The sequence below is a fragment of the Pseudophryne corroboree genome, chromosome 2 (genome assembly GCF_028390025.1).
Source record: "Pseudophryne corroboree isolate aPseCor3 chromosome 2, aPseCor3.hap2, whole genome shotgun sequence".
In the NCBI taxonomy this organism is placed as follows: Eukaryota; Metazoa; Chordata; class Amphibia; order Anura; family Myobatrachidae; genus Pseudophryne; species Pseudophryne corroboree.
The window spans coordinates 411,928,198-411,943,999 of NC_086445.1; the positions used below are offsets into that span (position 1 = coordinate 411,928,198).

At 48.1% G+C, this 15,802-nt stretch overlaps 1 protein-coding gene across 1 annotated transcript in view; it reads right to left on the reverse strand.

Annotated features, from left to right (window-relative positions):
- TASL (TLR adaptor interacting with endolysosomal SLC15A4) overlaps positions 1-206 on the reverse strand; it is a 44,512-nt gene extending 44,306 nt beyond the window's left edge. The window contains exon 1 of the mRNA XM_063957138.1: positions 30-206. The gene's annotated coding sequence lies outside the window, so the exon portion shown is untranslated. The remainder of the gene's footprint in view (positions 1-29) is intronic.
- Between the last annotated feature and the right edge of the window lie 15,596 nt (positions 207-15,802).

Sequence of the window (15,802 nt, forward strand, 5' to 3'; positions counted from 1 at the left end):
AGAGCGCCGGTCAGTGGAGCTTCACTCACTGTACAGCGCGCGGCCGACCCGCCAGATCCCAGCGGCTCCACGGTGATGTGATGAGCCTCCTCCGTCTAGCCCTCCTCTCCTGCCTGTCTGTCTGGCTGCACGCCGCGGCTCCCAGCAGCTCCATGATGACGGTCCCCCTCTGCCCGGCCCTCCACTCCCGTGGCTCACACTGACTAGACACAGGTTAGAGGGTCTGGGGGAAGGGAACATAAGGAGATGACCTGCTGTGGGACACGAAGGCAAAGAGCTGCAGGAGGGACAGGGAGCTGGGACCATGCCAGAGAAGGTCTCTCTCTCTCTCCCCCCCCCCCCCCCCCCCCCCCCCCCAGGGCCGGTGCTAGGGTGTTCGGCGCCCCCCTGCAAACTATAAATTTGCGCCCTCCCATATTCCTTTGGTTCCGCCGGGAAAAGGGGTGTGGTCTCACAAGTAAGGGGCATGGCCACACAGTAGTACCCCCATTTAAAATTACGCCACAATGTAGCACAATCTTATTAATCTTATACGTAATGCCCCACCTGTAGTAGTAGCGTCCTTATACGTAATGCCCCACCCGTAGTAGTAGCGTCCTTATATGTAATGCACCCCAGTAGTAGTAGCATCCTTATACATAATGCCCCCCAGTAGTAGTAGCATCCTTATACATAATGCCCCCCTGTAGTAGTAGTGTCCTTATACATAATGCCCCCCTGTAGTAGTGTCCTTATACATAATGCACCCCCGTAGTAGTAGTGTCCTTATACATAATGCACCCCCGTAGTAGTAGTGTCCTTATACATAATGCACCCCAGTAGTAGTAGTGTCCTTATACATAATGCCCCCCTGTAGTAGTAGTGTCCTTATACATAATGCACCCCCGTAGTAGTAGTGTCCTTATACATAATGCACCCCCGTAGTAGTAGTGTCCTTATACATAATGCACCCCCGTAGTAGTAGTGTCCTTATACATAATGCCCCCCCAGTAGTAGTAGCATCCTTATACATAATGCACCCACAGTAGTAGTAGCGTCCTTATACGTAGTGCACCCCCAGTAGTAGATGCGTCCTTATACGTAATACCCCCCAGTAGTAGTAGCGTCCTTATACGTAGTGCACCCCCAGTAGTATTAGCGTCCTTATACGTAGTGCACCCCCAGTAGTATTAGCGTCCTTATACGTAATGCCATCCCAGTAGTAGTAGTGTTCTTATACGTAATGCGCCCCCAGTAGTAGCACCATCCTTATACATAATGCCCCCCACAGTAGTAGCATCCTTATACGTAATGCCCTCCCCCCAGTAGTAGTAGCATTGTTATACGTAATGCCCTCCCGGTAATAGTAGCATCCTTATACATAATGCCCCCAAGTAGTAGTATCGTCCTTATACGTAATGCCCTCGCAGTAGTAGTGGCGTTCTTATACATAGTGCACCCCAGTAGTAGTATCGTCCTTATACGTAATGCCCCCAGCCCCAGTAGTAGTAGCGTCCTTACACGTAATGGCCCCCCCAGTAGTAGCGTTGTTACACGTAATGCCCCCCTGTAGTAATAGCGTCCTTATACGTAATGCCCCCCCAGTAGTGGCGTCCATAGAGCGCGCGCACAGACATACCACACACACACAATTCACACATATATACACACACATACACACCCACCATACACACACACACACACTTCTCTCTCACCCTACACTTACCTAATCCAGTCTCTCTCTGTACAGCAGCCAGGTCCGTGTAGCTCCGCCCCCTTATGACCCGTTTAGCCACGCCCCTATCGGCACGTGTAGCTCCGCCCCCTTCTGTCCCGTACTCTGCGCTCTCACACAGATGAGATGAGGTGAGGGGAGGGAGGAGGCTTTTCATGCTGCAGGTGCCCGCTGCCAGTGCCTGTCATACAGTGACAGACACAGCAGTGGCAGCAGCAGCAGCAGGGGGGACAGGACGGCGCAGCAGGGAAGGGATGCAGAGCAGTGAAGGCGCCTATGCGTCCCAGCGCCTCCCTGCACTGCATCCCTTCGCTGAGCGGGTAGCGCCGGGCCTGCCCCCCCCCTTCATTCTCTCCCCCTCCTCCCCCCCTTCACTCTGTCACCCTCCTCTCTCTCTCTCTACCCCCTCTCTCTCACCCCCCCCCTTCACTCTCTCACCCTCCTCTCTCTCTCTCTCCCCCACCCCCTTTTTCTCTCTCCCCTACTGTGTAATGTAACGGACGCTACTGTGCAGAGTAATGTGACGGACGCTACTGTGCGGAGTAATGTGACGGACGCTACTGTGTGGTGTAATGTGACGGACGCTACTGTGTGGTGTAATGTGATGGACGCTACTGTGCGGTGTAATGTGACGAATGCTACTTTGCGGTGTAATGTGACTGATGCTACTGTGCGATGGACGCTACTGTGCTGTGTAATGTAACGGATGCTACTGTGCGGAGTAATTTGACAGACGCTACTGTGCAGTGTAATGTGACGGACGCTACTGTGCGGTGTAATGTGACGGATGCTACTGTGCGGTGTAATGTGACGGATGCTACTGTGCGGTGTAATGTGACGGATGCTACTGTGCTTTGTAATGTGACGGACGCTACTGTGCGGTGTAATGTGACGGATGCTACTGTGCGGTGTAATGTGACGGATGCTACTGTGCGGAGTAATGTGACGGACGCTACTGTGCGGTGTAATGTGACTGACGCTACTGTGCGGTGTAATGTGACGGACGCTACTGTGTGGTGTAATGTGACGGATGCTACTGCGTGTTGTAATGTGACGGACGCTACTGCGTGGTGTAATGTGATGGACGCTACTGCGCGGTGTAATGTGACGGATGCTACTGCGCGGTGTAATGTGACGGACGCTACTGTGCGGTGTAAAGTGAGTAACGGATGCTACTGGGCGCTGTAATGTGAGTAACGGATGTTACTGTGAGTGGTAATGTGAATTGATACTTTTCTGTGGCCATGCCTCTTCCACATGAAACCATGCCCCTATATATTCCATTAAGGGGCGCCAAAATATATTTTTGCTTACCAAAAAAATTAGGCTCGGGCCGACCCTGGCTCCGCCAACCCCACCACATTTCCTGAAGTGTCTACGCTCTGCAGAGACGTGCTGCTCATGACAGCAGAGGTAAGCAGCAACATAGCTGCTGGCTGTGGGGAAGGAGTAGCGAGAGGAGCAATAAGGAGGAGGAGGAGGAGTCGCTCTATCTAGCAGGTGTTTATAATGGTCTCTATCTGGTGTAATGTGTAATGGGCTCTACAAGGCGTAATATGTATAATGGGTAACCAGGCATAATGTGTAACGTGTAATGGGCTCTACCAGGTGTAATATGTATAATAGGCTCTACCTTGCTTAATGTGTACAAGTGGCTCTACCTGGTATAATGGGCAATATTTGGCGTAATATGTATAATGGGGTCTACCTGGCGTAATGTGTAACTTGTAATGGGATGTGCCTGGTGTAATGTGTATAATGGGCTCTACCAGGCATAATGTGTAACATGCAATGGGCTCTACCAGGCGTAATGTGTAACATGTGCAATGGGCTCTACCAGGCGTAATGTGTAACGTGTAATGGGCTCTACCAGGCATAATGTGCAACGTGTAATGTGCTCTACCAGGCGTAATGTGTAACATGTGTAATGGGCTCTACCAGGCGTAATGGGTTCTGCCTGGCGTAATGGGCTCTACCAGGCGTCATATGTCACGTGTAATGGGCTGTACCAGGCATAATGTGTATAATGGGCTCTACCTGGCATAATGTGTATAATGGGCTGTACCAGGCATAATGTGTATAATGGGCTCTACCTGGCATAATGTGTGTAATGGGCTCTACCAGGTGTAATGTATATAAGAGGCCACTCACTCCCAGCTGATCTAGAGTGCCATACAGGTGCAAGCGACCCATCTATGGTGGCCAGAAGCTAGGGGCGCCGAAAAGATATTTTATCTTGCCCCCCCCCCCCCACACACACACAAGCAAAAAACGTTCTGACGCCCCTGGGTGTCTGTCTACCACACCCCCATTATATGCAGCAGAAATAACCCTTTGAAAGACAAATTCAACAAAAAGGAGGCTAGATTATCGCATATCTGAATTGCACTGAAATGCAGTTGTTAAGATTTTGGAGTTAATCACCTGAAAAAGATAGTGTCAATTTTGGTTCTCTCAGAAAATGATCTCATTTATTGCCCTCATTCCGAGTTGTTCGCTCGTTTTTTTTTTCCGCAACGGAGCGATTAGTCACAAACTGCGCATGCGCAACGTTCGCAGTGCGCCTGCGCCAAGTAAATTTGCAAAAAAGTTTGGTATTTTACTCACGGCTTAACGAAGAAATTTCATCGTTCTGGTGATCGTAGTGTGATTGACAGGAAGTGGGTATTTCTGGGCGGAAACTGGCCGTTTCATGGGTGTGTGCGAAAAAACGCTGGCGTTTCTGGGAAAAACGGGGGAGTGTCTGGGCGAACACTGGGTGTGTTTGTGACGTCAAACCAGGAACTAAACTGACTGAACAGATCGCAGTGGAGGAGTAAGTCTCGAGCTACTCAGAAACTGCTAAGAAATTTCTATTCGCAATTCTGCTAATCTTTCGTTCGCAATTCTGCTATGCTAAAATACACTCCCAGTAGGCGGCGGCTTAGCGTGTGCAAAGCTGCTAAAAGCAGCTAGCGAGCGAACAACTCGGAATGAGGGCATATGTCTCTATTAAAGTGTAACTATAGACAGACAAATGCACTAAGAGACAATTAACCTGCATAGCAACAAAAATAGTTTTGGTTCGCATAACCATACATGGGAACAGAAGGTTTGACTATATCCCTTTCTCATAAAATAGACAATCTCACCATCTATATATAAAATAGTTGTGTCCAATTGATTGCACAGGTAGAACTCTGTAGATACACTTTGCATTGAGAATACACACAGTGAGAGACTGAATACTAAGAACCAGAGTATATGGGAGCAAAGGTTCCCCATATACTCTGGTAAATTTCTCATGAGGTGGTTGACAGAGCGTCCATAATTCCCAACACACTCTATTTGAAGATTTATTGATGGGAATAATTTCCAGTTAACCTTATGTCTAATATTCTCGGTATATTATCATTTTATCCCATTTATATATATTTTTTTAATGAATTTATATGTACTATGGGCCTAATTCCGAGTTGATCGCAGCAGAAAACTTGTTAGCAGTTGGGCAAAACCATGTGCACTGCAGGGGAGGCAGATATAACATGTGCAGAGAGAGTTAGATTTGGGCGGGGCGTGTTCAAACTGAAATCTAAATTGCAGTGTAAAAATAAAGCAGCCAGTATTTACCTTGAACATAAACAAAATAACCCATCCACATTTAACTCTCTCTGCAAATATTATATCTGCCCCCTTGCAGTGCACATGGTTTTGCCCAACTGCTAACAAACTTGCTGCTGCGATCAACTCAGAATTACCGCCTATATCTTTAGAGTCGCAGTAAGCCTAAAATTTTTTAATGAAAGAGAATAAAAGTTACTTTTTAATTACAATGTTAATGTATACAAGTGTGCCCCAGAAAAGGCATATATAGTCGCTTTTTCTCTTTACGTCTCTGTAAAGAAATTCTTTTGAAATACTAGTCTTGGATGACTAATTGTCTGGGAGCACCGCCAACTAAGTGCTAAGGAACTTTTTCAGATATAGCCTATATGTTGGTATGTAATAATACAATTTAGTACAATCAGCATCCTGTGCGGTTTCAAAAAAAGTTTCTTAACCTATGTTTTTAAGGAGGGCCTCTGATGTCAGCGATGATCACTTCCAGCCTCTTGTGTCGCAAGAATTGTGGATGACCTTGCCTGGTGTAGATAGGAAAAATCTTCGATGTTCTGGTAATTGCGTATGGTTCTGCGATCAGCCTGCATATTGCGATGGATTCACAATTTCTGCAATGGGCGTCTCTATTTCTGGGTGGTAACTATTTGATCGAAGCAACTACTTTTTAGCAATCCTTACTGAATAAGGTCCTTAGCCCTTTTCTGGAGTGTGATGTTGCTCTTGGGACTTGTAATTGAATTGCTTATGCATTTTACTTGCTTTTAAAGCATGTGCAAGATAGTTCACATTTAACTGAATTGCCACTAAAGCGTGAAAGCTATTAAGCTTGACAAACTGCCAAAAACAAAGAGGCACTGTGGCAAGCAAGACTGCTCAAATTACATTCTTTTTTTGCTATCTGGCCATTCAGAACACAACAGTAGGCATAATACACTTACTGTACTAATTATTATTGATTAAGGGGGCAAAATCAATTAATAATTATCGTATGGGAGCAATGTTATTTTAAAGTAAGGGGGCAAATTATGGTACAATTATATTATATGAAGACGGCAATATTATTTAATTATTATTTTATTATTTAATTTATTTAATTTAGTTCAATTGCAATCGCATTGCAAAAACCTCAAACAGAGGTTGACCCCTGCCTACGCAGGGGCACCGCCGCCATGTTCACAGGAACCTCAGGCAACGTCATTGACAGGCCCCAAAAATGGCCATGACATGTCTGCATTTATTTATTAACAGTTCCTTATATAGCTCAGCATATTCCGTTGCGCTTTACAATTAGAACACCAGTAATAGAACAAAACTGAGTAAAGACAGACATAGAAATAGGAAGGCCCTGCTCGCAAGCTTGCAATCTATAGGGAAATAGGCATTGATACACAAGGATAGATGCTACCTATTGCATAATGGTCCATCAGATTGCTAGGTACTTAATGGGTTGTATGATATGATCACCCAGCAATTTTGACAAAGCGTCAGGAGGGTGTGAGAGTAAAGAAAGACAAAATATTTGAGGCTATGTGTACTGTACAGAGAGGATGTAATTAGATAGGGAAGCATTGAAGGTTTATGCAGGTAGGTCTGGAATTTGATAGGCTTGTTTGAAGAGGTGAGTTTTCAGGGAACGTTTAAAGGTTTGGAGACTAGAGGTGAGTCATATTGTGCGTGGGAGGACATTTCACAAAGTGGGTGAAGCCCGGATAAAGTCCTGTAATTGTGAGTGGGAACTAGTAATACGTGTGGAACTGTGGATGAGAGACGCAGATCTTGTGCAGAGCGAAGAGGTCGGTTAGGAACATATCTTGAGATGAGTGAAGAGATGTATGTTGGTGCAGTTTGGTTAATAGCCTTGTATATAAGTAAAAGTATTTTATTTCTCTGACGTCCTAGTGGATGCTGGGAACTCCGTAAGGACCATGGGGAATAGCGGGCTCCGAAGGAGGCTGGGCACTCTAGAAAGATTTATGACTACCTGGTGTGCACTGGCTCCTCCCACTATGACCCTCCTCCAAGCCTCAGTTAGATTTTGTGCCCGGCCGAGGTTGGATGCACACTAGGGGCTCTCCTGAGCCCTTAGAAAGAAAGTATAGATTTAGGTTTTTTATTTTCAGTGAGACCTGCTGGCAACAGGCTCACTGCAGCGAGGGACTAAGGGGAGAAGAAGCGAACTCGCCTGCTTGCAGCCGGATTGGGCTTCTTAGGCTACTGGACACCATTAGCTCCAGAGGGATCGACCGCAGGCCCAGTCCTTGGTGTTCGGTCCCGGAGCCGCGCCGCCGTCCCCCTTACAGAGCCAGAAGCAAGAAGAGGTCCGGAAAAACGGTGTCACAACTGAGGGCCTGAGCTGACGGGAGGCAGCCTCAGTTGTAGGGGCTGAGATGTACCGGAACCTGGGAGGTTGTATCAGACCCCTGGACATGTAAGTAACATGAATAATAACTGCCCGAAGGCGTGACCACGACAACTTGGATAAAAGTCAATGATGTTTATTATGACAACTCCGCAACACAGCAGCAGTAAAAGAAAACGTAAAAGTCAGCAAATAATAAATACAGTTCCTGGGTACTACAGGATGGCAGGAGCCACAGGGCACTGGTAGTGTGAGATAGTTCTTATGATCTTCTAGATGGAAAGTCCTTACCAGGCCCGACTGTAGCAATGGAGATAACCCAGGATTGTGCCAGCTGGTGTTCCAGGAAAAGCTGGGTTGCTGAAGGTAAAACAGCTGCTGTGGATACTGGCTGGAACCAGACTGTTGTTAGCACGGAGTGGATACTGGCTGGAACCAGTTAAATAATAAATGAACTTGGGAGCGATGAAATATGAACTGAAATGTAGAACTTGAGAGCGGAGAAATAATAATACCGGTGGAGAGTGGTAAAGTGTAGAAAGGACACCGGCCCTTTAAGGGAAGCTGTACACTGCTGGAAGCTGAGCTGGAAGCAGGTAATGTTGTAGCTGGAAACAGATGAATCCACAATGGATTGGAGAGTCAGGCTACACCGCAGGTGGAATGCTGGTGCGGGTCTCTATGGTGGAAGTCTTGAGACAGGAGCTGGAACCTGGAAGACAATCACAGGAGAGAGACAAACAGGAACTAGGTTTGACAACCAAAGCACTGACGCCTTCCTTGCTCAGGCACAGTGTATTTATACCTGCAGCACGGAAGGGATTGGCTAGGCAATTATGCAGATTAACAATACTGACAACAGATTGGAGGAAATGATCAGCTGACAGAATCCAAGATGGCTGCGCCCATGCAGACACTTGGAGGGAAGTTTGGTTTGTAATCCATGTGGTAATGAAAACAGTAATGGCGGCGCCGGCCACTGGAGACAGGAGACGCCAGGCTGACAAGTGCACATCCAACCACGCGGACACAGCGGAGGCCGCGGCTGACGTAATCGCCACTCTGACACTCTGCATGCAGAAGCTCAGGGACGGCGGCGGAGGCCGCGGGAGACGCCATGCCAGATGTAATAAGGCGTTACTGTGACAGCGTCTCAGAGAGACAGGAGAGGATGCAGGAATGTGAACATTAGGATAACAGATGGGATCCGGTCCTGGAGCGCTGAGCCAGCCTTAGGAGGCATCTGATGGGTAAGAAATGGCGTCCAGATACCCGGATCGTGACAGCACCCCCCCCTTTAGGAGTGGCCCCAGGACACTTCTTTGGCTTTTGAGGAAACTTGGAATGGAATCTCCGGACCAAGGCAGGGGCATGGACATCAGAAGCATTGGTCCATGAACGTTCCTCAGGACCATAACCCTTCCAGTCAATAAGATATTGTAGTTGACCGTAACGGTGACGTGAGTCCAGGATCTTGGCCACTTCATACTCAACGCCTCGTTGAGTTTGGACTTTCGGAGTTGGAGGAAGTGAGGAATGAAACCGATTCAAGATCAGCGGTTTCAACAGGGAAACATGGAATGTCCTGGGTATTTTTAAGAAGGGAGGCAACTGGAGTCTGTAAGCAACAGGATTGATGACTTGTTCAATCTTGAAAGGACCGATATAGCGAGGTGCAAACTTCATACTGGGAACTCTTAACCTCAAATTCTTCGTGGATAACCATACCCGATCACCCACCTTGAGAGCAGGAACTGCTCGACGCTTCTTATCCGCAAACTTCTTGTACCTGAACGATGCCTTGAGCAGAGCTGATCGTACGCTCTTCCAGATATTGGCAAACTGATGCAAGGTGATATCCACTGCGGGAACAGAAGTTGCTGGAAGCGGTTGGAACTCAGGAACTTTAGGGTGGACTCCAAAGTTAGTGAAGAATGGTGTTGAAGCAGATGAAGAATGATACTGGTTGTTATGACAGAACTCGGCCCAGGGAAGTAATTGAACCCAGTCATCTTGAGAGGAGGACACATAGATGCGGAGGAAGGCCTCCAAGTCCTGATTCACCCTCTCGGTTTGACCATTGGTCTGAGGATGGTAAGCCGTGGAAAACTTTAGCTTGACTTGGAGGACTTGACATAAACTTCGCCAGAATTTGGCTGTGAATTGAACTCCTCGATCTGAGATAATTTCTTCAGGAAGACCGTGGAGTCGGAAGATCTCTTGTATGAATACTTGAGCCAACTTGGAAGCTGACGGAAGACCGGTGAGAGGAATGAAGTGTGCCATCTTGGTGAACCGGTCAACTACCACCCAGATGGTATTGAACTTGTTGCACATGGGTAAGTCTGTAATGAAATCCATCGACAAGTGGGTCCATGGTCGACGGGGAACGGATAGTGGAACCAGTTGCCCCGCAGGCGACTGGCGGGATACTTTATGTTGGGCACACTTTGGGCAAGATGCAATAAACTCCAAGACGTCCTTTTTCAGAGTTGGCCACCAATAGGACCTAGAGATAAACTCCAGGGTTTTTTGGATACCTGTATGTCCGGCAAAACGGGAAGCATGGGCCCAATGCATGAGCTTCTTCCTTAGCATCGGCTTCACAAAACTTTTCCCTGATGGGGGCGTAGAGTCCATCCCTACCGTGGAGAATGCCAACGGATTTATAATAGGATGCTTGTCTGAAGACTCTGACTCATTTTCTTGCTCCCATGAGCGGGAAAGGGCATCGGCCTTGCGATTCTGAGAGCCCGGACAGAACTGGAGTTTAAAGTCGAACCTGGAAAAGAAAAGTGCCCATCTGGCCTGACGAGGGTTGAGACATTGTGCGCCCTTCAGGTATAAAAGGTTCTTGTGGTCTGTAAGTATGGTGATTAAATGAGAAGCTCCCTCCAACAGATACCTCCACTCTTCTAGAGCGAGCTTGATGGCTAGCAACTCCTGGTCGCCAATGGCATAGTTGCGCTCAGCTGGGGAGAACTTCCGGGAGAAGAAACTGCAAGGATGTAAATGGCCATCTTTAGCCCTCTGAGATAACACCGCTCCTACTCCAACGGAGGAGGCATCCACCTCTAGGATGAAAGGAGAGTCGATGTCAGGCTGTTTCAGGACAGGCGCAGAGATGAACCTCTGTTTTAAAAGATGAAAAGCTTGCATGGCTTCTTCAGACCACTTGGACGGGTTAGCACCCTTCTTGGTGAAAGCAGTAATAGGCGCCACAATGGTGGAAAAGTCTCGTATAAACTTTCGGTAATAATTGGCGAACCCTAAGAACCTCTGGACCCCTTTGAGGGTTAAGGGTACCGGCCAATTCTGAATTGCTTGTAGTTTCTCAGGATCCATCTCTAGTCCGGAACCGGACACAATGTACCCTAGAAACGGAATGGACTTGACTTCAAAGACGCATTTTTCTAATTTGCAATAGAGATGATTGACACGGAGACGGGACAGAACCTCTTTAACCCAAAAACGATGTTCCTCTAAATCGTTGGCAAAAATGAGGATATCGTCTAGATAGACCACGACATGACGGTATAGAATGTCTCTGAAAATCTAATTGACAAAATGCTGGAAGACAGCTGGAGCATTGCTCAATCCGAAGGGCATGACGAGGTACTCATAATGTCCGTCACGGGTGTTAAAGGCGGTCTTCCACTCGTCACCCTCACGGATCCGGATGAGATTGTATGCACCTCGCAAGTCCAGCTTTGTAAAGATGGTAGCTCCGCTAACTCTGTCAAAGAGCTCAGTAATCAGGGGTAAAGGATAACGGTTCTTAATGGTAATGTCGTTCAAACCTCTGTAGTCGATGCACGGCCGCAGACCACCATCTTTCTTTTTTACAAAAAAGAAGCCTGCGCCGGCTGGGGAAGAAGAAGGTCGAATGAACCCCTTTGCTAGGTTCTCTTTAATGTATTCCTCCATAGAATGCGTCTCAGGCAGAGACAACGGATAAGTTCGGCCTCGAGGTGGAACCTTCCCTGGAACGAGATCAATCGGGCAGTCCCATTCTCTATGAGGAGGAAGGATATCAGCAGAAGCTTTACTGAACACATCCGTGAAATCTTGATATGGAGGAGGTGGAACATCAGACGACCTGGGGGAGGAAGAACAGACAGGCAATACTTTAAACAAACATGTCTCTGCACAGGAGGAACCCCATGCCAGGATTTGCGTAGTCGTCCAATCAATTGTAGGATTGTGAAGACGGAGCCATGGAAGGCCCAGGACCACAGGATGTGTGGCTCTTGGAATCACTAAAAGTGAAATAAGTTCGGAATGAAGAACTCCCACTCTCAGACGAACTGGTAGAGTCCTTAGAGCAATAACAGTATCAAAAATTTTACTGCCATCCACGGCAGTTAAGGAAAAGGAGGAAGGAAGTCTCTCGGTGGGTAGGGACCACCGTTTAACATAGGCTTCAGTAATAAAGTTCCCAGCTGCTCCGGAATCAAGGAGAGCAATGACGTTCCGATAACGTTGAGCAACTTGAAGCGAGACTGGGAGATTACAATCATGAGGAGATGGAGAGGAGATCATTACTCCTAGCCGGCCCTCTCCTGGGCGAGCTAGGGTTTGGAGTTTTCCCGGACGTTCGGGACAGGCATTGATGGTGTGAGACGGAGCTGCACAGTAAAGACAAAGAGACTCAGAGAGACGTCTTCGGCGCTCAGCAGGCGTTAAACGGGAACGGCCAATTTGCATGGGCTCATCTTTAGATGGTGACAGTTGACGAGGAGGAGGAGCAGAAGATTTTGGAGCAGATGATCTTCCACGCTCAGTTGCTCTCTCTCTGAAACGTAAATCAACTTTCGTGCAGAGTGAGATTAGCTCATCTAACTTAGAAGGTAAGTCTCTGGTAGCTAACTCATCTTTAATAAGCTCAGATAAGCCATGCCAGAATGCAGCATACAGGGCCTCGTCGTTCCATGCCAGTTCAGATGCCAGGATCTGGAACTGTATCAGATATTGTCCTACAGTACGTGACCCCTGGCGTAAACGGAGAATCTCGGATGAAGCTGAGGTTACCCGGCCTGGCTCGTCGAAGATGCGCCTGAATGTTGACACGAATGCAGTGTAAGAAGATAGCAGGGTGTCGGACCTCTCCCATAACGGTGATGCCCAGTCAAGGGCGGAGCCACTGAGAAGAGAGATGATGTAGGCAATTTTTGTACGGTCACTGGGAAAATTGCCAGGTTGTAGCTCAAACTGAATCTCACACTGGTTGAGAAATCCCCTGCAGAATCTTGGAGATCCGTCAAATTTTGCTGGCGTTGGAAGATGAAGACGTGGAGCAGAAATGGGTAAGGTGGGTGGGGTTATAGCTGGAGTCACTGTGGTTGACGCACCAGATGCGCCTGATCCACGGAGAGTTGTCTGAATCCCATCCAGCCGAGTAGAGAGATCCTGGAGACAGCGGATGATGTGGCCCTGTGCAGCCTCCTGATGTTCTAGTCGGGCTGCCAGTTCTTGCATCGGCCTGGCCGCTTGATCCTGGTCTCCGGCTGGATTCATTAGGTCAGTGCTTACTGTCACAACTGAGGGCCTGAGCTGACGGGAGGCAGCCTCAGTTGTAGGGGCTGAGATGTACCGGAACCTGGGAGGTTGTATCAGACCCCTGGACAAGTAAGTAACATGAATAATAACTGCCCGAAGGCGTGACCACGACAACTTGGATAAAAGTCAATGATGTTTATTATGACAACTCCGCAACACAGCAGCAGTAAAAGAAAACGTAAAAGTCAGCAAATAATAAATACAGTTCCTGGGTACTACAGGATGGCAGGAGCCACAGGGCACTGGTAGTGTGAGATAGTTCTTATGATCTTCTAGATGGAAAGTCCTTACCAGGCCCGACTGTAGCAATGGAGATAACCCAGGATTGTGCCAGCTGGTGTTCCAGGAAAAGCTGGGTTGCTGAAGGTAAAACAGCTGCTGTGGATACTGGCTGGAACCAGACTGTTGTTAGCACGGAGTGGATACTGGCTGGAACCAGTTAAATAATAAATGAACTTGGGAGCGATGAAATATGAACTGAAATGTGGAACTTGAGAGCGGAGAAATAATAATACCGGTGGAGAGTGGTAAAGTGTAGAAAGGACACCGGCCCTTTAAGGGAAGCTGTACACTGCTGGAAGCTGAGCTGGAAGCAGGTAATGTTGTAGCTGGAAACAGATGAATCCACAATGGATTGGAGAGTCAGGCTACACCGCAGGTGGAATGCTGGTGCGGGTCTCTATGGTGGAAGTCTTGAGACGGGAGCTGGAACCTGGAAGACAATCACAGGAGAGAGACAAACAGGAACTAGGTTTGACAACCAAAGCACTGACGCCTTCCTTGCTCAGGCACAGTGTATTTATACCTGCAGCACGGAAGGGATTGGCTAGGCAATTATGCAGATTAACAATACTGACAACAGATTGGAGGAAATGATCAGCTGACAGAATCCAAGATGGCTGCGCCCATGCAGACACTTGGAGGGAAGTTTGGTTTGTAATCCATGTGGTAATGAAAACAGTAATGGCGGCGCCGGCCACTGGAGACAGGAGACGCCAGGCTGACAAGTGCACATCCAACCACGCGGACACAGCGGAGGCCGCGGCTGACGTAATCGCCACTCTGACACTCTGCATGCAGAAGCTCAGGGACGGCGGCGGAGGCCGCGGGAGACGCCATGCCAGATGTAATAAGGCGTTACTGTGACAGCGTCTCAGAGAGACAGGAGAGGATGCAGGAATGTGAACATTAGGATAACAGATGGGATCCGGTCCTGGAGCGCTGAGCCAGCCTTAGGAGGCATCTGATGGGTAAGAAATGGCGTCCAGATACCCGGATCGTGACAAACGGCGGCAGAAGACATCAGTCTTCACCAAGGTAGCGCACAGCACTGCAGCTGTGCGCCATTGCTCCTCATACACACTTCATACTCCGGTCACTGAGGGTGCAGGGCGCTGGGGGGGGGGCGCCCTGAGAAGCAATAATAATTAATAACACCTTGGCTGGCAAAAAATTCCACAATATATAGTCCCAGAGGCTATATATGTGGAAAATACCCCTGCCAGAATATGGAAAAAAGCGGGAGAATAGTCCGCGGAAAAGGGGCGGAGCTATCTCTCACAGCACACTGGCGCCATTTCTCCTTCACAGATCCGCTGGAAGGAAGCTCCCTGGCTCTCCCCTGCAGTCTACACTACAGAACAGGGTAAAAACAGAGAGGGGGGGCACTAAATTTAGGCGCAGTATAAAATATATAGAAAAATCAGCTATAGGGGACATAACTCAGTTAGTCCCTGCATTATATGGCGCTCTGGTGTGTGCTGGCATACTCTCACTCTGTCCCCCCAAAGGGCTTTTGTGGGTCCTGTCCTCATTCGGAGCATTCCTTGTGTGTGTGCGGTGTGTCGGTACGGCTGTGTCGACATGTTTGATGAGGATAATGATGTGGAGGCGGAGCAGATGCCTTTAGAAGGGATGTCACCCCCTGCGGGGCAGACACCTGAGTGGATGAGCTTATGGAAAGTAATGAGTGCACGTATAGACTCCTTACATAAGAAAATTGACGACATGCCAAATGTGGGACAGCCGACTTCTCAGCTCGTGCCTGCCCAGGCGTCGCATGGGTCGTCAGGGGCTCTAAAACGCCCGCTACCGCAAGCAGACCCAGATGTCGACACTGATACTGACACCAGTGTCGACGACGATGAGTCTAACCTGATGCCCACTAAGGCCATTCACTGCATGATTGAGGCAATGAAAGAGGTGTTACACATTTCTGATATAACTACAGGTACCACTAAAAAGGGTATTATGTTTGGAGAGAAAAAACTACCCGTAGTTTTTCCCCCATCAGATGAATTAAATGAAGTGTGTGAAGAAGCGTGGGCTTTCCCTGATAAAAAATTGGTAATTCCTAAGAAGGTACTAATGGCGTTCCCTTTCCCGCCAGAGGATAGGTCACGTTGGGAAACACCCCCCAGGGTGGATAAAGCGCTCACACGTTTGTCTAAAAAGGTGGCACTACCGTCTCTGGATACGGCCGCCCTCAAGGAACCTGCTGATAGAAAGCAGGAGGCGATCCTGAAGTCTGTATATACACACTCAGGCATTATACTTAGGCCAGCTATTGC